The 23,842-nt window shown below is 40.5% G+C and overlaps 1 protein-coding gene across 12 annotated transcripts in view; it reads left to right on the top strand.

Moving 5' to 3' along the window:
• The first annotated feature begins 383 nt into the window (after nucleotides 1-383).
• map4.S (microtubule associated protein 4 S homeolog) overlaps nucleotides 384-23,842 on the top strand; it is a 114,783-nt gene continuing 91,324 nt past the window's right edge. For 5 of the 12 annotated variants that reach the window (XM_041567314.1, XM_041567313.1, XM_041567310.1 and 2 more), the window contains exon 1: nucleotides 10,392-10,614. The gene's annotated coding sequence lies outside the window, so the exon portion shown is untranslated. The other 7 variants (XM_041567311.1, XM_041567307.1, XM_041567306.1 and 4 more) reach the window with 6 other exon arrangements.

Here is a 23,842-nt window from a genome sequence, read left to right as displayed (position 1 = left end):
GATTGGCTGAGCTCTTGTCCCTCAAAGCATCGCACACAGTGATTGGCTGGATATGACACGATCGTATTAGGCTGCGCCGGCTGAGGTGTTTGAGTGAAAGGTAATTGTCTATTATATGACGGGGATTCCAGTGCTACAGATATGAAGTATTGATAGACACTAACAGCGCAAGGAACGCTGCATTATTTCATACCCATCTGCGTCTCAAATACTAGGGTAGAACCGGCTACCGACTATTGACCGCACCGCCTACTCGTGTCAAAAAGAGCGAAATCCGGCCCATTGGCGTGGAGTACAGTGACTTCATCCTATGATTGGTTACCTTGCCCTGCTTTTCTCTAAGCTCCGCCCTTCAGTATTCCCCTTCAGATTTCTCCTCTCTCCACTCCTGATAGGCGGTCGGACCAGTGTCAGCGTCCATCGCTCTGTATCTTCTATCCTGACTTCTGATTGGTCGAACGAGCCGGCCTTGCTTCTCATCTCGACTTGTGAGTGGGCGTTGCCATTGTCTGTCATTGCCTAGGGCGGGGAGTGGCCGCACTCCTGAGGGTTCTGGTGTCCGCCGTGCAAGCGGGGGAAGAGAGTGTGTGTGGAGAAAGGTTACGGATTTGTTGGTTATAGCGGTTTTTGTCGACTGTACCCGAAGCTTTCCGAAGGAGAGGGACGGCTCTCAAGCACGTAAGTGTGGGCGCGCTCGGTTTTGAGGGGATTGAGTTGTGGGCAACTTCCCGCCGTCTGAGGAGACCCTCGTCCCCACCCGTAGTCTCAGGGGCTCGTGGCTCCTTTATGTCACTCATTGACTGTTACATTCACATCTTATGTGTCCTTGGCTTCTTCACGGCCATGTATTCGTGTCACTGGGAGTTGTAGTCGCGCAGCAACACAATAAGGGCCCAGTTAGTGAATGAGATTTGGGACAGTGTATTCAATGGCCCCACTGACTGAGGCTTCTCCATTCCATGTGCTTTTAGTCTAACACAGGCCTCCTTGGGAAGTTGCTGCATCCCCATTAGTGCAGTGGAAGCTAGGACCCTGGGTACTTTGTAGTACCTCATTCTTGCTCCAAGGGTCTGCGACCCCATGCTGGTTATCAGTCGCCCGGCCACAAATCTCCTCTTCTTCAGGACGACTAATCTTCCCGCCGGCGGCACGGCACCCGAAGCAATTCCTTTTCTGAAATCGTCCGAAGTTTCCTCGCGAGACAATTTCTGGTGACTTCGGAAAACACAGCGCATCGATTGCCATCCTGCCTGCGATTTACATGTTAGCTGGCGGGGAGGCAGTTCTGGGAGATTGGTCGTGCCGAAGAAGAGGAGATTTGTTGCCGGGCGACCAATCTCCCCAAATCTGGCAGTGTGCCCTGACCCTTAAAGGAGAAAGAAGAAAGCTATGTTGGTAGTTTATTGCCAATAGATTAGCTGCAATAGTACAAGCTAGAATGCTATATTTATTCTGTAGAATGCTTTACCATACCTGAGTAAAAAGCTCTAGAAACTCTCTCTGTTTGTTTAGGATAGCAGCTGCCATATTAGCTTGGTGGGACATCACTTCCTGCCTGAGTCTCTCCCTGCTCACTTATAGCTCTGGGCTCAGATTACAGCAGTGAGAGGGAGAGAGGAGCAAACTGAGCATGCTCAAGCCCAAGCCCTGGAGGTTTAAGATGAAAACAGTTAGTCTGATACAGAAGCCCATGAGTACACAATAGAAGGAAAGAAATGTGCTGTTTCTTTTGTCAGAGGACTCAGAGCAGCATTACTTTGAGGGTTTACTGGTATATTTAGGTGGACCTTTCTGCACCCAATCCAGGATCTGGCCTATTTCAGCAGGATTCGGCCGAATCCAAATCCTAATTTGCATAGGGGAAAATCGTGTGACTTTTTGTCACAAAACAAGGAAGCAAAACAAGTTTTCCTCTTCCCACCCCTAATTCGCATATTAGGGTTCGGTATTCGGCCGAATCTTTCACAAAGGATTCGGTGGTTTGGCTGAATCCAAAATAGTGAATTTAGTGCATCCCTACTGATAAGGCTTACTTAGTTTTAACCTTTCCTTCTCCTTTAAGGACCTCTGTGTAGGTGCTGCATCCTTATTAATCGTTGTGGGATCTGGGGTGTACGGTCATATCCATGGGGCGCTGATACTGGTATTATATAATCATAATATAATGTGTGATGCTTTAGGATTGTGGAAATTGCCGTTGGAAGTCCTGTACATGCTGTACAATGATTAGTACAGGTAGGGGACCCGGGGTGTTCTGTATAAGGGGTCTTTCTGTAATTACTTTAAATGGGGTGTGTTCACCTTCCAATCCCCTTTTTCAGTGCAGTTGTTTTAGATTGTTCCCCATAAACAATGACTTTTTTTCAATTGCTTTCCATCTTTTAATTTTTACTTACAGTTTACAGTTGAAGTTTAAAGGAATCCTGTCATCAGAAAACATGTTTTTTTTCAAAACGCATCAGTTAATAGTGCTACTCCAGCAGAATTCTGCACTGAAATCCATTTCTCAAAAGAGCAAACAGATTTTTTTTTTTAGGGGAGGGGGGTGATATCACTCCAACTTGCAGTACAGCAGTAAAGAGTGATTGAAGTTTGTCAGACCACAAGTGACATGACTGGGGGCAGCTGGGAAACTGACAATATGTCAGATTTCAAAATTGAATATAAAAAAATCTGTTTGCTCTTTTGAGAAATGGATTTCAGTGCAGAATTCTACACTATTAACTGATGCATTTTGAAAAAAAATGTTTTTCCCATGACAGTATCCCTTTTTAAGTTCCTGTCTGTGGTGTTTCAGTCCGGCAGCTCACTGATCCAGGAGCTTCTGAACTGTTACAATTTGTTACAGTTAATTGATACAATTAGTTGATACATTTCTCAGTGATATCTGTGGAATATTAGCAACTATTGTATCAATTCTAAGCTGCCTGCAGGTCTGGACTGGGAATCAAAATAGTCCCTGGCATTCCAAGCACACACAGGCCCAAGCAGGCCCCCCCCTAGCCCAATAAATAATGACTGTCTATGGGAACACACAGCTGCCCCTCTGGCATTTGCCAGAACTCACAGATTGCCAGTCCGGGCCTGGCTGCCTGTAAAGAAACTCAGGGATTCTGCTCAGCAGGGACAAATAACAAATGTTTCAACTAAGGGCCAGGGCACACTCTGCTATTTCGGGAGACAAATTGCTTCTTCGGGGAACTAATTTTCCCAAACTGCCATCCCGCCAGCTAGAATGTAATTTGCCGACGGGATGGCAGTCGGATCGATTCTGATTTCCGAATTTACCCGAAGTTTCCTTGTGAGGCAACTTCATAAAACGAAGTGCTCCAAGTGCCATCCCGCCGGTGATTTAGATTCTAGCTGGCAGGAAGGGAAGACTAGTCGCCCGAAGTAGAAGCAATTTGTCGATGGGCAACTAATCTACCGAAATAGCAGCGTGTGCCCTTACCCTTAATGTATCAATTTAAACTATTAGAGTCAGCGACCCCCCCCCTTCCCAGAGCTGTTTTGGAAGGTGAAAAATTTTAACTTTATACTTCAATATCAACAAAACAGTCACAAATAGAAATTAATTTGAAACAGTCTGTTTCTGATGATCTATCTGAAACAAACTGAACCGAAAAAAGTGTTTGAAGGTGAACAATCCCTTTAAGACAAAAATAAATAAATAATTTAAACGTTAATTAAACTCCAATAAGGATTCATTGTATCTTCTTGGTTGAGTTTAAGTACTGCTTTGCTTTTGCAGAGAAAGAAATCATTTAAAAAAAAAAAAAAATTGAATTATTGGTTTAGAATTGTCCATCCCGTAATTCAGAGCTTTCTGCATTAATTGGTTTTCAGATAACTGATCCCATACCTGGACCCCAGATATTATTTTGATATTATTTTGGGTCCCACTCGAAAGTAGCTGGCACCTTTTGTAACGGCTGTGTTACCTGGAGACCAGTGCATTGTTCTAAACACCCCAGTCATTGTTGTGTGGTATGGATACCCCCAATTCCAGTCACCAACGACCCAGTTATGGTTTGGGGTTTTATTGTCCAGTTTGCACTAGGTAGCCTCCTGCTTATCTTCTGTATGGGTTAAGGCCTGTTGTAAAGCTACCGGCACCCTCTCATTGCTGTAGATCTGGTCATCTCTGCATGTAGTTGTCACAGCACTGATTGTTCATGGGGTTCATCTGACACTAGTCAGTGAATGGATTTGGGAGAAGGAAAATGTTGTCTCCCTTTCTTGCGTTCCTTCCCCAATTTTAGAGGTGACATCACACCTGCCTATCTTTTGGGAGGCAAAGGGGGAAGAAGCAGGTGTGAGCAGCTTTGTGATATCTGGTTACATCATCATTTCTCACTGTTCCTTATATGTCTCATTGTTTGTTTATCAAAGTTTTAATTTGCCTATGCTGCTGCTCATAGTCAAAAATGATTACAAAGTACTGTTTCTTTATTAAAGAGAGAAAAAATAAATCATTTTCAAAAATGTGAATTATTTGCTTGAAATGGAGTCGATGGGAGAAGGCCTTCACGTAATTCTGAACTTTCTGGATATTTGTTTTCCAGATAGTGGATCCTATACCTGTTTATAATCTACAGTCTGGTCATTTCCCTACGGGACCAGACTGTAAATTATATAGTGAATAAAGTACCCCCTCTTGTAATTTATAAGGATATTATAAGTTACCGAGGAGTTTTATGACCATATAAAAACACGAGGCCGAAGGCAGAGTGTTTTTATACAGGTCATGGAACTCCGAGGTAACTTCTAATATCCTCATAATTTGCAACTGGGGGTACTTTATTTATTATAATACACAAATTTCAGTGAGTCATGTGACAGAAATGAAATCAGAACTCACCGTTTATAACTGATGACATCAGAACTCACCGTTTATGACTGATGACATCAGAACTCACCGTTTATAACTGATGACATCAGAACTCACCGTTTATAACTGATGACATCAGAACTCACCGTTTATAACTGATGACATCAGAACTCACCGTTTATAACTGATGACATCAGAACTCACCGTTTATAAGGATATAATTTACAAGATATTCATAGCTTTTGTGTATTATATCCTTATAAACGGCTCGTTCTGACATCAGAACGCGCCGTTTATAACAGGGGTCCCTGGGTGCCGAATTTGATGCCGCCATGTTCAAATTGAACGCCGGTGCGCCCAAATGTACCCCTACTGAAATTTATAAAGATATTGGAAGTCACCTCGGAGTTGTGTGACCTGTATAAAAACATTCGGTGGTCACATAACTCCTCGGTGACATAATATCTTTATAAATTACAGTAGGGGGTACATTATCCACTATATATCCTCCAGGATATTCTGGCCATAGACGCAAATATCCGATCGTACGAATTCTCGATTCGTATGATTTTCAGACCGTGTGTGGAGAGTCCCGACATTTTTCTTCCCACGGAGATCGGTTGTTCAGTCGATCGGACAGGTTAAAAGATTTCTGTCGGCTGCTAATAATATCGCTGCATGTATTGCCGATCTGACGATTTTCTGTGGGAGACGGTCACTAGCTTTGTTGGAACTTAAACTTTTGTACAATTGCTGTCGGGCAGAATATCGGCTGATCTGTTCTTTTACTACTTTATTTAAACTGAAGGTAAGTGGCAGGTCGGGAGATGTTGAAGTCCGATCGTTCAAGGATTTCAAACTATCGGATCTGTCACCCGGCTGTGATTTCCGTCTGTGCTGTGATTGAGGGTGACACTTGTGAGTGGGATTATCTAGAGAGACAGGGAGGTGACTGCTGGCTAATTGGCTGCATGCAGGTTACTTGTTATCTTGGGGATTTTGCTGCAGTGCAAGTTGACAGAAGTATCAATGTGTTGGTGTTGAAATGTCTCTTTTTCAAAACGCGTTCTCCTAATCCACTAATTGGGTAGTAATTATTTGTCCTTTGCAGTGAGATACAAATCCAGTTTAGGCAACACCATGTTTATAACGACTTATTTTCTCTTCTGACTGCAACCCATGCTGTAAAGGCCCACACCTTTTAGGTTTGGCTAAACAAGGGTTAAGTAGTGGGTTTTGGAGATAGCCTGTTATTTCATAGGTATGTAAACATTGGATATGTTAGAATCTAGACTGAGAAATATCTTCTCTCATGTTAAAGGGGTCCTCCACCTGAAAACTTGCTGCTTACACAATGTAAGAAGATATAATTTCCAACATATATGGATTGTGTATTTCAGTGGTTTTAATGTTATTTGTAATTGCTATTGAAAGCAGGTACATGGTACTGTTTTATTACTGCAGAGGACAAAAAGGTGAATAATTGGTTTTCAGATAAGGGATCCAATAACTGTATATTGTAAATTTGCTTAAAATAAAAATGTCTTGTACATGAAGCTGCCCTTTTAGTAGTGTTTGCTCTTGAAAGCTGTTGTCAGGAGAGGGACATATGTCTAACTCACATGGGACCATGGCTGCCTTGTTATGACTTTGAGGAAAGACCTTGCGTGTGTATCATGTTGTTAATGGACAGTTAATGTGAGGGACAATCATGTTTTAGCATTCAACACAAAGGTATCTCCTTTGTGGCTGTTGACATTTATTGGTTAAAATAGTTCAGTTTTCTTAATTGCATGGTTAAAATTATTTTGCATGGTTAAAATTATTTTGCATGCTTGCAGGGAGTTGGCAGCAGATTGTCTTATTGACTGTTAAAGGGGTTGTTCACCTTTGAGCTAAATGTTAGTAGGACGTAGAGCTTGATATTCTGAGGCAATTTGCAGTTGGTCTTAATTTTTTATTATTTGTGGTTGTTGAGTTTATTCAGCAGCTTTCCAGGTTGCAGTTTCAGCCATGTGGTTGCTAGGGTCCAAATTACCCTAGCAGCCATGCACTGATTTGAATATGAATAGGAGAGGCCTGAATAGAAAGATGAGAAATAAAAAGTAGCACTAACTATACGGGTACAACTACACAGGCGATTTCCCTACGATTGTGCCGGATCCACAGACACAGTCTGAATCAGACAGTCGTGTCACGTTGGGTAAACGCTGCGACACCATCCGAAGTTGCTCTTGCATATCTTGTTTTCCATCGCATCCGACTTGACGCCTGCATTTAGGCACAGCACGTAAGATCCGGCACAATTGCGGCAAAATCGTCGGTGTAGTTGTACCCTTAATGTGTAGATTTACAGAGCATTTGTTTTTTTAGATGGTGTCCATAACTCCCATTTGAAAGCTGGAAAGAGTCAGAAGAAATAAGCAAATATTTAAAAAAAAATATTTCAGAAACTATAAAAAAATAAAGACTAATTGAAAAGAAAAAGAAAATTGGCCATTCTATAACATACTAAAAGTTAACTTAAAGGTGAACCACCCCTTTAATTGGTTAATCCATTTATTAAGGATGTTGGTCCTTAGATGCACTTGCCGCTAGTCTGGCAATACTTTACAAAACATATGAGGTCTATTATGTGTTAATTGTATCGCATCATTGTTTATATATCAAAGTAGATGTAGTCCAGTGATAAAATAAACTTGCGTTTATGCATTTGAATATTTATAATACCGGTTTGCATTCATGACACTTGCATGGACTCAAAAAGCCAGGCAGTCTCCCAGATTGCTTTCTACTTGCAGTAGGATAACGAACTTAACCCTGTAGGGTCTGAATGCTAGAAGCACCTGGTCACCTGTTCCCTATGCAGAAGTTCTGGCACCTACAATGACTAGTCAGCTCCTGTGCATAAGGCTGCTGGCAGTGAGGCAGAGACAACCTGTATATGACTGAAGTTGTATGTTGCCTTTATGCACTTCTATAAGGTTGTGCATCCTTGTGCCCATTGCAAAAAATGAAATTTAAGCTGTGCACACTGAAATGAGAGACTTTCTAAATACAATCAATTAAAAATTCTGTACTGTTTCTGAAATAATCAAGTTTATCTTCACTATCCCTCTTTCAGCATCTGTTTCACTTAGGGATGCACCGAATCCACAACTTGGGATTCGGCCGAATCCTTCGTGAAAGATTGGGCCAAACGCCGAACGAAATCCAAATCCTAATTTGCATATGCGAGAAAGTAAAAAAGTGGTAACAGAATGTTTAACTTCTTTGCTTTGAGATGAAAAATCCTGGATTCGGTACATCCCTAGTTTCACTAAACTCCTGCATGTAGAGCATGAACAGAAGCAGATGCTGAGAGAGGAATAGTGAAGAGGCACTTGATTATTTCAGAAAGGATGCAGAATTTTAATTGATTGTATTTATAAAGTTTTTTTTATTTCAGTCTGATGAAGCTTACAGTATATTCAATTTTCATTTTCACGATAGTTCCCCTTTAAATAAATACCTGTCATGGAGACTCCCATATGTAGTAAACATGCATAATAGAAACAGATTCGGGTACAGGTATAGGATCCCTTATCCGGAAACCCGATATCCAGAAAGTCCGAATTACGGAATGGCTGTCTCCCACAGACTCCATTTTATCCAAATAATCCAAATTTTTAAAAAAGATTTCCTTTTTCTCTGTAATAATAAAACAGTAGCTTGTACTTGATCCCAAGGTATACTTGATCCTTATTGGAAGCAAAACCATCTTATTGGGTTTATTTAATGTTTAAATTAATTTCTATTAGACTTAAGGCAGGAAGACCCAAATTACAGAAAGACCCATTATCCTGAAAACCCCAGGTCCCGAGCATTCTGGATAACAGGTCCGATACCTGTATAACTTATTTCACCAGTTCTCTTCTGTCCCCCTTATGTTTGCTTGTCCGGATGAAACTAGGGATTCACCAAATCCACTATTTTGGATTCGACCAAACCCCCGAATCCTTCGTGAGAGATTCGGCTGAATACTGAACCAAATCCGAATTCTAATTTGCATATGCAAATTAGGGGTGGAAAGGGGAACCCTAATTTGCATATGCAAATTAGGATTTGGATTCTGTTCGGCGGGGCAGAAGGATTTGTCCGAATACTGCTGAAAAAGTCAGAATCCCGAACTGAATTTTGGATTCAGTGCATCCCTTCGTGAGAGATTCGGCTGAACTGGATCCGAATTCTAATTTGCATATGCAAATTAGGGGTGGAAAGGGGAAACAGAATCCAAATCCTAATTTGAACAGAATCCAAATCCTAATTTGCATATGCAAATTAGGGGTGGAAAGGGAACCCTAATTTGCATATGCAAATTAGGATTTGGATTCTGTTCAGTGGGGCAGAAGGATTTGTCCGAATCCTGCTGAAAAAGGCCGAATCCCGAACCAAATTTTGGATTCAGTGCATCCCTTCGTGAGAGATTCGGCTGAATACTGAACCTAATTCTAATTTACATATGCAAATTAGGGGTGGGAAATGGAAACATAATTTGCATATGCAAATTAGAGTTTGGATTCTGTTTGACGGTGCAGAAGGATTTGTCTGAATCCTGCTGAAAAAGCCCAAATCCCAAGCCGAATCCTGGATTCAGTGCATCCCTAGATGAAACCCATTGCAGCAGCCACGCTCTTTTAGAATGTATATAGCTTCACTGATATCTGGATTTATCTGAGCCTTTCTGTAATTCGGAACTTTCTGAATTATGGCAGGGCCAGAAATATAAATATATAGAGATAGAGATATAAATAAATAGAGAGAGAGAGAGAGATATCAAATATTTTACTGGTATGCAACCTATTATCCAGAATGCTTGGGTCCTGGGGCTTTCTGGATAATCCTGGATTCAGTGCATCCCTAGATGAAACCCATTGCAGCAGCGACGCTCTTGCAGAATGTATGTAGCGTCACTGATATCTGGATTTATCTGAGCCTTTCTGTAATTCGGAACTTTCTGAATTATGGCAGGGCCAGAAATATAAATATATAGAGATAGAGATATAAATAAATAGAGAGAGAGAGAGAGATATCAAATATTTTACTGGTATGCAACCTATTATCCAGAATGCTTGGGTCCTGGGGCTTTCTGGATAATCCTGGATTCAGTGCATCCCTAGATGAAACCCATTGCAGCAGCGACGCTCTTGCAGAATGTATGTAGCGTCACTGATATCTGGATTTATCTGAGCCTTTCTGTAATTCGGAACTTTCTGAATTATGTCAGGGCCAGAAATATAAATATAAAGAGATAGAGATAGAGATATAAATAAATAGAGAGAGAGAGAGAGATATCAAATATTTTACTGGTATGCAACCTATTATCCAGAATGCTTGGGTCCTGGGGCTTTCTGGATAATCCTGGATTCAGTGCATCCCTAGATGAAACCCATTGCAGCAGCGACGCTCTTGCAGAATGTATGTAGCTTCACTGATATCTGGATTTATGTGAGCAGCTGTGAATTAGAAGTGGTCAGTATCTATTGTTGGGTGATGACTTTGTGTTTCCCTATGAGGGCGTGGCAGCCCTTCTGTTCATTCTGTCTGGGGATGATGCAGCTTTTGGCACTCAGCACTGGGGATCAGGAGGGGAGCGCTGGCCCATGACATCACACAATGCTAATAGAGTGCTGCTGCTGCTGCTGCTATACAGGGAAATGATACTTGCGTTCCACAGGCACTGCTGCATGGGTGTGGCGCAGGGGAAGAGCTCTGGATTCTGGATACATCCCTGGAGTGCCTCAGTGAGTACTTTAACCACTTTGCTGCCAGAATGCTTGCTGCACACTTGGAGACCTCTTCTAGTTTTGGGCAATTATGAAAAGCATTTAATTAATTTAAAAAAAAAAAAAAAATCATATTGAGGCTTAATTTGCAGTGTCGCATTATTTGTGTATAGAGCAATGTAGGGAACACTATAAAATAGGAGGCATTGAACTGTTTATAGTCTGGGCTGCCTGCCTGGAATACATTCATTTATCATCTGTGGAAACAAGCCAAGTCACTTGGTGCTGCTTCATTCTGCAGCCGCTTGATACCCCCAAACAACCAGCTCTGAGAACTGATGCCTGCACTTATGTCCTGGCCTAGGGAGCATCTCGAGAAGTGCGGCTCCTTAGGCTTAAATGTCTGACTGAGCTCTATTAAACATAGGAGTGATTTCATAGCATTCGTAACATCAGTACAAGCCATATGAATGCTGTTGCAGGACTTCATTTCAAAACCTTATAGAAACTCTTTTTCATATATCTGAAAAGTGCCTGTGCTTTTTTGTTTCTTGTAGCTAGGACTGATGTGCCCCTTCCCAATTCCAGTTGCCTTATGTCACAAGTGTTGGCCCGACTCCCAATTTATTCACATAAAAGGGCTCCTTAACAAAAAACAAGTTTTTGCATATTGAAATAAGATATAACTCTAGGCAAGTTGTGTAAATACTGCTTTCTTTCAGTCTAGCTGTTCATATTCTGATTCCGACTCCTGAAACTGTGCACCTGAAGCCTGCTGAATAGCAGACTAGGAAAGCTGATATGTGTGGGTGTGTGTATAAATGTGTATACAGTATATACACACACACGCGCGTATGGGACCTGTCATCCAGAATGCTCAGGACATGGGGCTTTCCAGACAACAGATCTTTCCATAATTTGGATCTTCATACCTTTAGTCTACTAGAAAATAATGTAAACATAGGCATAAACAATAGGCTGGTTTTTGCTTCCAATAAGGGTTCGTTGGGATCCAGTACAAGCTACTGTTTTACAATTTGGATTATTTGTATAAAAGCAGTCTATGGGGATTGGCTTTCTGTAATTCGGAACTTTCTGGATTATGGCAGGGCCAGAACTAGGGGTAGGCAGAGTATCTATCTCAAATATTTTACTGGTATGCAACCTATTATCCAGAATGCTGGGGTCCTGGGGCTTTCTGGATAATGGATCTTTCTGTAATTTGAAACTTCATACCTTTTAAGTATACTACAAAATCATGTAAACATTATATACACCCGGTAGGCTGGTTCTTTTACCAATAAGGATTAATTATATATTGCTTTGAATCACGTACAAGGTACTGGTTCATTATTACAGAGAAAAGAAAAAAAATCATTTTTAAAAATCTTGATTATTTGGATTAAATATAATAATAATAATATAAATAATAAGCAAATATATAATAATAATACATTATAATACCATAATAGGTGTTTAGTAATGATCTGCACACCGCCTTGAATTTATGCTGTCTGAAGCAAAGGGTGGGATGTTTTTATGGCATATAAATGTCATTAAATGTGCTGTGCAATGAAAAGGGTGTGTATAATTGCCATTTAAACACAACCTTCTTTCTCAGGCTGACACAGGAGTTGATACTTTGGTGATCCAGAATAAGCCTTATTATTTGATTAGACCTTGTACCTGAGTAAATGACTGATCTGACTCATGTTTGCTTTTCCACCACGCTGTTCTTTCTGGATCTGTTTACATATTTTTGCATCCATTGAAGCCCTACTGTAAAACAGGACTGTAACAACTGCTTTTGTGTGACATTTTTCCCACCGTGAGATCAGGAAATCCATTGTGTAGGCTCACATTGCCGCACAATTAAAGAGACCAAGTTAATGGCAGAGCCAGTGTTTTCCGTTTGCCAGGTCTCACAAATTATCAAAACACAACTCTCTTTCAGTGATGCACCTTTTCCGGATGTTTCAGTTTTGGGAATGGGTAGTGCATGTACATTACAGGTTTGGCCACATAGTTCAACCTAAAAAAAGGCAAAAGAAGTACGGGACTTTACATTTGTAGATTTTACTTTGTGCTGCAGAATCATTTCCTAACTCTGAGATATTGTGTGATATTGTGTTTGCCTTGAGACTTTCTATAAATAAACGGATTAAAGCTATTTTAGTAAGGGAAAACATTGTATGTAGGTTGCTTAGCCAGCAGACTGTGCGCCCTGTGACTTGGGTGTGCTTGGGTGTACTTCTAACCAGATACTACTGTCAGCTCGGAGTACTAAGCCCATGATCCGGTTTTGGTGGGTGGACCACGTGTGCAGCCTTTTGCGTTTGTCCCTGTGTGGCCTGATTATCAAGAGTTTTAAGTGATTGTTCTACCCTCAGATTTGTGTAGGCATAGCTCAAAATTATCTTTCTGTATGGACTGTAAATATACTTAGAGCGGTGGTTCACCTATAAGTTAACTTTTAGTATGTTATAGAATGGCCAGTTCTAAACATCTTTTCAATAGGTCTTCATTATTTCGTTTTTAATTATTTGCCTTTTTCTTCTGCTTCTTCATCTTTCAAATGTGGGTCACTTACCCCATCTAAAAAAACATGCTCTGTAAGGCTACATGTTTATTGTTATTGCTATTTTTTTATTCTGTTCTAGGCTTCTCCTATTCTTATTTCAGTCTTTTATTCATATCAATGCATGGTTGCTAGGGAAATTTGGACACTAGCCACCAGATTGCTGAAATGACAAACTGACAAGCTGCTGAATAAAAAACTAAATAACTCGGTTAATTATGTATTTTTGTACAAACTGCAGCATTGTGCTTAGTACAGGGGAATACCTATGCTGCCATAGTTTTATGGGATCTCTCTGTACAGACTTTGAGCAAACTTAGGGACTGTTCCTGCTGAATTGTGCTTAGTACAGGGAATACCTATGCTGCCATAGTTTTATGGGATCTCTCTGTACAGACTATGAGCAAACTTAGGGACTGTTCCTGCTGAATTGTGCTTAGTACAGGGAATACCTATGCTGCCATAGTTTTATGGGATCTCTCTGTACAGACTTTGAGCAAACTTAGGGACTGTTCCTGCTGAATTGTGCTTAGTACAGGGAATACCTATGCTGCCATAGTTTTATGGGATCTCTCTGTACAGACTATGAGCAAACTTAGGGACTGTTCCTGCTGAATTGTGCTTAGTACAGGGAATACCTATGCTGCCATAGTTTTATGGGATCTCTCTGTACAGACTATGAGCAAACTTAGGGACTGTTCCTGCTGAATTGTGCTTAGTACAGGGAATACCTATGCTGCTATAGTTTTATGGGATCTCTCTGTACAGACTTTGAGCAAACTTAGGGACTGTTCCTGCTGAATTGTGCTTAGTACAGGGAATACCTATGCTGCCATAGTTTTATGGGATCTCTCTGCACAGACTTTGAGCAAACTTAGGGACTGTTCCTGCTGAATTGTGCTTAGTACAGGGGAATACCTATGCTGCCATAGTTTTATGGGATCTCTCTGTACAGGCTATGAGCAAATTTAGGGACTGTTCCTGCTGAATTGTGCTTAGTACAGGGAATACCTATGCTGCCATAGTTTTATGGGATCTCTCTGTACAGACTATGAGCAAACTTAGGGACTGTTCCTGCTGAATTGTGCTTAGTACAGGGGAATACCTATGCTGCCATAGTTTTATGGGATCTCTCTGTACAGACTATGAGCAAACTTAGGGGGCTGTTCCTGCTGAATTGTGCTTAGTACAGGGAATACCTATGCTGCCATAGTTTTATGGGATCTCTCTGTACAGACTATGAACAAACTTAGGGGGCTGTTCCTGCTGAATTGTGCTTAGTACAGGGGAATACCCATGCTGCCATTGTTGTACGATATTACTTTGTATAGGCTGAATAAGTGTAGTTGGTGAATTGTGCTGGCATTTCATTTTTTAATATCTCTTTGTATGGTGTATAAGAAAGCTTAGGTTTGTTCCTACTATAGAGAACACCATTTAGAGCCTTTTTGGCATACTATCTCCAATGACAAAACATTACAGCGCTGGACAACTAGGTCCATTTTGGCCTTTTGTAATGGAATTGTTTGAGGTTGTAAGGAAGGGGTTGTCTATAATCATTCATCTATAATCATTCATCCGCAGAGTAGCTGCTTTTAGGCAACTCTAACCTTTTTTTAGACATGGGTAAAATTCAGCGTGAAGTTAGAAAACAATGTAGCCGATGTCTTCAACCATTGCTGTAATATAGATCACAACGTTAGCATAAAGGATTATACTTTATTACTTTCTGTTGGCTGCAGATATGCCTGTTCTTGTACTGTAAGCTTTCCAGCCATGTCAGGGCAAATCCATTCCCTACTGATCATTTGGTCATTCTGTCTGTATACTCCAATTCAATTTAGTCATTTTAAAAGTACAGAGTGAAGCTTCTGGGCTTGCTAAACAGTAATGTTCAACACAACAAAATACAAATACACAATGTTTTCCCATGAAACTGGAGTGGGAATTAGCAGTTCCCAGGCATTCCTGCTTTCTTTACATGAAAGGCAAGCCAAATATTAAGTGTAATTTGAACATATCATGTTGGTACACTGCCCGGAAAGGTGTCTGACACGACCCTTGTTGATTGGTTTAAGGGTGTACAAACTTCTACTTTGCTAAAGACTGAAGCAAAGGGCTTTACTAGGACACTTAAGCTCCCCATAGACGCGACGATATATATATATATCTATCTCTCACGACAATGCATTGAGTGGAGCTTCAGAGCTGCTCCAGGGACGCTGTTTGGTGTTGAGCTGAAGTTATGGCTTGCAGGGAGTTGTTCAGTGCCCAGCGCTGTTGCTAAAGCAACTTTTGTTGCCTGCAACTGCCACATTAAGGCTACAATAAACACTACTCCAAAGCTCTTTATTGAGCCAGGAAGCCTTTTGAATCACTCAGCATTGGCTGATTTAATGCTACATCCATTATTCTGGCAATTGTCAGCTCAGTTGTGCACCAGCAGCAACCGATTGTATCCCGGGGGAAGCCCAAGTACCTTGCAGTGCTGTGACCAGGGCCCTATTTTCAAGCACTTTGTTGGTTCTCTTCATATTTTTGGGTTTCTCCCAGGTGCTCCCTTTACTTAAAGGGATACTGTCATCAGAAAACATTCATTGAAAAAATTCAAAATTAATCAGTTAATAGTGCTACTCCAGCAAAATTCTGCACTGAAATCCATTTCTCAAAAGAGCAAACAGATTTTTTTATATTCAATTTTGAAATCTGACATGGGGCTAGACATTTTGTCAATTTCTGGCAGGCTGCTGTTTTTCCTTCTCAATGTAACTGAATGTGTCTCAGTGGGACCTGGATTTTACTATTGAGTGTTGTTCTTAGATCTACCAGGCAGCTGTTATCTTGTGTTAGGGAGCTGCTATCTGGTTACCTTCCCATTGTTCTTTTGTTTGACTGCTGGGGGGAAAAGGGAGGGGGGTGATTTCACTCCAACTTGCAGTACAGCAGTAAAGAGTGATTGAAGTTTATCAGAGCACAAGTCACATGACTGGGTGCAGCTGGGAAATTGACAATATGTCTAGCCCCATGTCAGATTTCAAAATTTCAAATAAAAAAATCTGTTTGCTCTTTTGAGAAATGGATTTCAGTGCAGAATTTTGCTGGAGCAGCACCATTAACTGATTAATTTTGAATTTTCCCCCCCCCCATGACAGTATCCCTTTAATTGGCCCCTGGAAATGGATAGAAACTTTGCTGCTACAGGGGCTGATATGAATAATTTAGCATTGTTCCTGTTCAGCATTGTGTCATATGTTGGCACAAGTTCCCTTGGGTAGATCAAGTAAGTGGATGACTTGGACTAGCTGCATATGCTGTATTTAAGGAGACATATTGTGTCAAAACAAAAATTTGCTATTGCATGATATGCTTTAAAAATGTGTTTTGGGCTTATTTATTGAAACATTTCTCCAAAACCCTACAAGTCTTTCCCACCAAATTTCTGGCTGTGCATGTATCCAGCAGTACTCTGCACACTGCACTATAGGATAGGAACCAATCAGCAGCTAGGCTGACCTGATGGGGAACTGAAGCCTGTGTGATTGCATGGCTGTGATTGGCTTTCTCCTTCCTATTGTGTTTCTAGCAGGGATTATTAGAGGACACCCACTCCTCCTTTAAAACCAGGTACTGTAGCAGATCTATAGAGAGCTCTAACAAGGGGCCAGTTTAAAAGACAATATTCATTTTTAACCCAAAGTTAAACTAGCACCACATATTCATTATTGCCTACAACATTAGGTAGGTTTTCACCCATCCCATGATATTCTGAGACACTTTGGTTGGTTTTTATTTATTATTTGTGGTTTTTGAGTGATTTCGTTTTTTTTTTATTCAACAGTTCACCAGTCTGCAATTTCATGTCTGGTTGCTAGGGTTCAAATTACCCTAGCAACCATGCATTGATTTGAATATGAGACTGGAATATGAGTAGGAGAGTACCCAAATAGAGAGACCAGTAATGCAAAGTAGCAGCAACTATACATGTAGCCTTGTATAACATTTGTTTTTTAAATGGCTTAGTGACCCCATTTAAAAGCTAAGACTCAGAAGAAAAAAGCAAATAATTAAGAAAATATAAAAAAAATGAATAATGAAGACCAACGGAAAAGTTGCTTAGAATTGGCCATTCTATAACATACTAAAAGTTAATTTAAAGGGGTGGTTCACCTTCAAGTTATCTTTTAGTATGTTATAGAATGGCCAATGCTAAGCAACTTTTCAGTTGGTCTTCATTATTTATTTTTTATAGTTTTTGAATTAATAACCTACTCCTTCTGACTCTCTCCAGCTTTCAAATGGGGGTCACTGAACCCATTTAAACAACAAATGTTCGGAAAGGCTACACATATATTGTTACTTCTACTTTGTATAGTTCATCTTTCTATTCAGGCCTCTCCTATTCACATAGCAGTCTCTCATTGAAATCAGTGTATGGTTGATAGGAGTAGTTGGATCCTAGCAACCAGAATACTCAATTTGCAAGCTGGAGAGCTGCTGAATAAGAAGCTAAATTGCTCAAAAACAAGTAATAAAAAATAAAAACCAATTGCAAATTGACTCAGAATCGCATTCTCTACATCATACTAAAAGTTCATTAAAAGGTGAACAACCCCTTTAAATGTGAACCAATCCCTTTTAAAAGGTTCTAGCCATGCAATTGGACCTTGAATAAAGATATTGTGAATTTAATCACACACAAAGCACATGTGACCGTGTGCAATGCTCAAAGCTGAAAATGAAAGTCAACTTTTGCTTTAATGATTGACTATAGTTGAATATCCACCTTTAGTTGGGTAATACTTGTTTTTCACTTCTTCCGATACTGAGGATTCCTTTGGCTTCTGCCTGTTCTGATTTATCAGCCCGGGTGTAACCTGATCTTGAGTTGGACTACTGTGTGCGCTGCTGTGTGTAGAGTAAGGGAAGCATAGCATGAACGTCACACTTATAATCTGGGAAAAGCTTATTTGTATCCGCAAGTTCCTGTAGACTCCTTGTTTGCTTGAGTGGCTCTATTGTTTTCTAGTTATTGCTAGAAAGGCACGAGTTAGCCAATATTTTTCCATTCTATGAATTACTCTGGCCATGTAAGTAAATGTCTGTTCCTTTTTATATCTGTGCTTCTCTTAGGGTAAGGCCACACTGGGCGTTTTTGGGAGATTTGGTCGCCTGGCTACTAATCACCTCGTCTTTGCGGTGACCAATCTCCCCAAACGCCTTCCCTCACGGCTAAAATGAAAAAAAAAAACAAACGCCGGTGCTAATCATACGCAGCGATTTGTTTTCCGAAGTCGCCTGAAGTTTCCTTGTGAGGCAACTTCGGGCTTTAGGCGCTTCCTCTCTAAACCACAATAACCTGTGTTTTTCTTTGGCTCGTGATTGTCCTCTCAATGTTTCTCTAAATTAAAATAAAGTCATTTTTTATTGGGAGTCATTGCAGTTAGTGGTTAGCACTTCTGCCTTGCTTCACATGGGTCCTGAGCTTAGAACGGCAATAGAACCTCTTCTGGGCATTTTTGAGTGAACCTCATTTAAAATAAGTCTATTTCCGGTTTTTTATACCACATTTTTAGCAGTCTGTAGCTGGTATGCTCTTTAGCACTTTATCTATAGTTTTGGTTAAAATGTTTGGGGTTAGTTATAGAATAGATCAGCTATTTTTATAATATTGATTTTAAATCCTTTGTTATGAAAATGATAGACCAATAACTTGAATCTACTGTGTGACGTGGTCCATGAGACATGTATGTGAGGTTTTCTACATTCCTGCTAGTCCCACACATAAACATCCGGTAATTCTTTGCTGCGTTTTGCTTGCATTCCTGTCATTTTTGCCTAGTGGGATGGATAGAATATGGAGAGCACAAAACCTCAGTCAAGGAGAGATTACAATTCGCTTTTGGCTGCATCATTGGCCCTTCTGTTGGCTGTGCCTTTAACTCTGTCAGTTCTTGAAGCCCCCTCTTCTCACGCTACCTCTGTTCGTCTTTTTTTTTAAAGGGGTTATTCTCCTTCCAAACTTTTTTTTTTGGTCCGTTAAATTTGTTTTGAGATTGTTCACCAGAAATATAGAATCTTTTCAATTGCTTTCCATCTTTTATTTCTGACTGTTTCCAAAATTGAAGTTTAAACTTAAAGGGATCCTGTCATTGGAAAACATGTTTTTTCAAAATGAATCAGTTAATAGTGCTGCTCCAGCAGAATTCTGCACTGAAATCCATTTCTCAAAAGAGCAAGCTGATTTTTTTTTATATTCAATTTTGAAATCTGACATGGGGCTAGACATTTTATCAATTTCCCAGCTGCCCCAAGTCATGTGACTTGTGCTCTGATAAACTTCAATCACTTTTTACTGCTGTACTGCAAGTTGGAGTGATATCACCCCCTCCCTTCCCCCCCAGCAGCCAAACAAAAGAGCAATGGGAAGGTAACCAGATAGCAGCTCCCTAACACAAGATAACAGCTGCCTGGTAGATCTAAGAACAACACTCAATAGTAAAAACCCATGTCCCACTGAGACACATTCAGTTACATTGAGAAGGAAAAACAGCAGCCTGCCAGAAAGCATTTCTCTCCTAAAGTGCAGGCACAAGTCACATGACCAGGGGCAGCTGGGAAATTGACAATATGTCTAGCCCCATGTCAGATTTCAAAATTGAATATAAAAAAAATCTGTTTGCTCTTTTGAGAAATGGATTTCAGTGCAGAATTCTGCTGGAGCAGCTCTATTAACTGATTCATTTTGAAAAAATGTGTTTTCCCCATGACAGTATCCCTTTAAAGGGGTTGTTCACCTTCAATGTACAAATCTTATGAAACCACTAACAATGCTCTCAATGTGTTAGAAAACCTATTTTCCATAACAAAAATTAAAAATGCCATTGTAAAAGCTAATTTTTATACCTATTAACTCAGCCCTTCTCCTGTCTCTCTGACCAGTTTTCTGAAGTGATGGGAGTGGCCTATTTTAAACCTGACACACCAAGAACTTCCTATATGATGACATCATCATGCCCAGGCTTTGCCCTTACTTGTTTCCTATTGGATGTTGATACTGCCCTCCTCCTAGTAATTTATTGGGTGCTTGTGAACTGTAACCGGTCACATAATTTGAATGGTCATTGGTTGATTACTCAATTGTAATGGCAGAGGTTAACAGACGCAGCATATAAACAAACCTGCTTTGTAACAAACAATCACACAGCCATGCAGACAAATACTGCAGAAAAGGAAGGAGCAACATTGTTCTCCCAATTCTGGCACTGTCCTTCTGCCTAGGTTATAACTGAATGGAGTGCCAAAGGGCTGCAACCTTTTCTGGGAATAAATACTGGCTTTTCTATATTTTTACCGACAGTATCCCTTTAAAGGGGTTGTTCACCTTCAATGTACAAATCTTATGAAACCACTAACAATGCTCTCAATGTGTTAGAAAACCTATTTTCCATAACAAAAATTAAAAATGCCATTGTAAAAGCTAATTTTTATACCTATTAACTCAGCCCTTCTCCTGTCTCTCTGACCAGTTTTCTGAAGTGATGGGAGTGGCCTATTTTAAACCTGACACACCAAGAACTTCCTATATGATGACATCATCATGCCCAGGCTTTGCCCTTACTTGTTTCCTATTGGATGTTGATACTGCCCTCCTCCTAGTAATTTATTGGGTGCTTGTGAACTGTAACCGGTCACATAATTTGAATGGTCATTGGTTGATTACTCAATTGTAATGGCAGAGGTTAACAGACGCAGCATATAAACAAACCTGCTTTGTAACAAACAATCACACAGCCATGCAGACAAATACTGCAGAAAAGGAAGGAGCAACATTGTTCTCCCAATTCTGGCACTGTCCTTCTGCCTAGGTTATAACTGAATGGAGTGCCAAAGGGCTGCAACCTTTTCTGGGAATAAATACTGGCTTTTCTATATTTTTACCTTTTAATATCTTTGGCATTAAGCATAATGTCAGTTATTTACAAAATTGCAACAAAACCAGCACTGACTTATATGAGAAACGTATGTAACTTACACATCTAGCAGGTACAGTAGGGCTGCCACCTCACCCTTTTAAAACCAAACACATATGAAATCCACAGCCTGCATGGCTAATTATCAACTCATTTAGATGCTGCAGACTGAACTGATTTCTGTGCAGCCATGTATCATGCATCTAAATGAATTGCTAATTAGCCATGCAGGCTGTGGATTTCATATGTGTTTGGTTTTAAAGGGGTAAGGTGGCAGCCCTAAGTGACAGGCAGAGCAGTGTTGAGGGCAGGTACGTTTTTTGAACATTTTGCGCGCTCTCCTGGGGGGGGGGGGGGGGTGGTAATTTACCTAGGAAAACGATACCTTTTTTAAGTGTTTAAGTGTTCCACTTCTGGAACAAGATTTAGAGCTCTAAATACCAAAAAATTAAAAAGTTATATTTTTCATGATATAGGGAATTATACCAGAAAAATATTTTAGTTTATGCACAAAAATTCAACTCACTTGGAAAGCCTCAAGCTCATACAAATAGTCCCAGGAAGTCACGTCAGCTGCTGAATAATTTTTTGAGGTAAATACACAAATACATGGACCCCCCCCAAAAAAATAATATATTTCTGGAAAGTACAAGTGTCCTCTCCCATAGTATCCATTATAATCCAATAATTCACATTTTTAAAAATTATTTTTTTTCTGTGTAATAATAAAACAGTAACTTGTACTTGATCCCAACTAAGATATAATTAATCCTTATTGGAAGCAAAACCAGCCTATTGGGTTTATTTAATGTTTACATGATTTTCTAGTTGATTTAAGGAATGAAGATCCAAATTATGGAAAGATCTATTATCCGTAAAACTCCTGGTCTCAAGCACCTCGACCCCCCCCATCTGCACAGTTGAAGTCTCTGCAGTACACAGCCCACACTCCTCCTCCCTCTCACAAACTTGTAACAGTTTCTCTTCAGTACCTGAATGCTGCTCAAATTCCCCAGCACAGGAAGCAGTGGCAGATTGACAGCAGACACAACCAATAGGAGTTAAGTTAGCTGCCAGTACAATGTGTGATGTCATATAAGGAAGAGGAAGTGAACACTGTAGTGTTTTTGGGGGTCAGTGACCCCCTCCCAGCACAGGGTCTGTGTGGAACTGAAGGATTAGTACAGGGACACTTCTGAGGTGAATATCTCTTGAACTGTACTTTTTCTGTTAACTATTTCCATGGAAAAGTTTGTTCTATTCATGTGAACTGTTAGATATGCCAATTTGTTACAAAGGTGTACAACCCCTTTAAGGAGAGAAATGCTTTCTGGCAGGCTGTTGTTTTTCTTTCTCAATGTAACTGAATGTGTCTCAGTGAGACATGGGTTTTACAATTGAGTGCTGTTCTTAGATCTACCAGGCAGCTGTTATCTTGTGTTAGGGAGCTGCTATCTGGTTACCTTCCCATTGTTCTGTTTGGCTGCTGGGGGGGAAAGGGAGGGGGGTGATATCACTCCAACTTGCAGTACAGCAGTAAAGAGTGATTGAAGTTTATCAGAGCACAAGTCACATGACTTGGGGCAGCTGGGAAATTGACAATATGTCTAGCCCCATGTCAGATTTCAAAATTGAAAACAAAAAAATCTATTTGCTCTTTTGAGAAATGGATTTCAGTGCAGAATTCTGCTGGAGCAGCACTATTAACTGATTCATTTTGAAAAAAAGTTTTTTTTTCCCATGACAGTATCCCTTTAAAATGTTCCTGTCTTTGGTGTTTCAGTCTGGCAGCTCAGTAAATCCAGGTGCAGATTCTGTACTGTTAGTTTGCTGCATTAGTTGATCCATTTGTCAGAAGCATCTCTGGAGGAATATTAGCAACTATTGTATTAATTCTAACAGCTGCCTTTAATGAATTCCAGGATTCTGCTCAGCAGGGACAAAGATAACAAATGTATCGGCTAATGGATCAATTTAGAACTGTTACAGAATTAAAAACAACTGAAATGAAAAAAATGTTGTAAGGTTGAACAACCCCATTTAACTTTCCAACTTCTGTTTATGCCTTTGGTTACTTGCATGCATTTTTAGTTCTGAGGCATGCAACGGGCTGTTTCTGACAAGCCAGATCTCCATATCCCAAAATACCTTCTATGTTCTGTACAGAAGAATCACAGAAGTGTCCAAGGCATTGTGGACATTGGAGTCTTAAAAGGGTCAATGTTTAGGGCTGGGACACACTGGGCGATTTGGGGAGATTTAGTCGCCTGGCGACTAATCGCCGCGACTTTCCACGACCAATCTTCCCCGAATGCTTCCCCTCTCTCTGCGCCTGGCTAAAATGAAAAATCGCCTGCGCTAATCACACGCGGCGATTCGTTTTCCGAAGTCGCCCGAAGTTTCCTCGTGAGGCAACTTCGGGCGACTTCGGAAAACGAATCGCTGCGTGTGATTAGCGCAGGCGATTTTTCATTTTAGCCAGGCGCAGAGAGAGGGGAAGCATTCGGGGAGAAAAGTCGCTGCGATTAGTCGCCAGGCGACTAAATCTCTCCAAATCGCCCAGTGTGTCCCTACCCTTAAAAAAAGCAGTTGACTATGTTCAAAGGAATAAACTAGCTCTAGGACTGGCTTCAGACAGGTTGTAATACAGACTTCTGCTTTTGATGCCCAGTAAGAATGAATTCCTATTCTGACTATT

The sequence above is a fragment of the Xenopus laevis genome, chromosome 6S (genome assembly GCF_017654675.1).
Source record: "Xenopus laevis strain J_2021 chromosome 6S, Xenopus_laevis_v10.1, whole genome shotgun sequence".
In the NCBI taxonomy this organism is placed as follows: domain Eukaryota; kingdom Metazoa; phylum Chordata; class Amphibia; order Anura; family Pipidae; genus Xenopus; species Xenopus laevis.
This window is presented reverse-complemented; position numbering and strand designations above follow the sequence as displayed.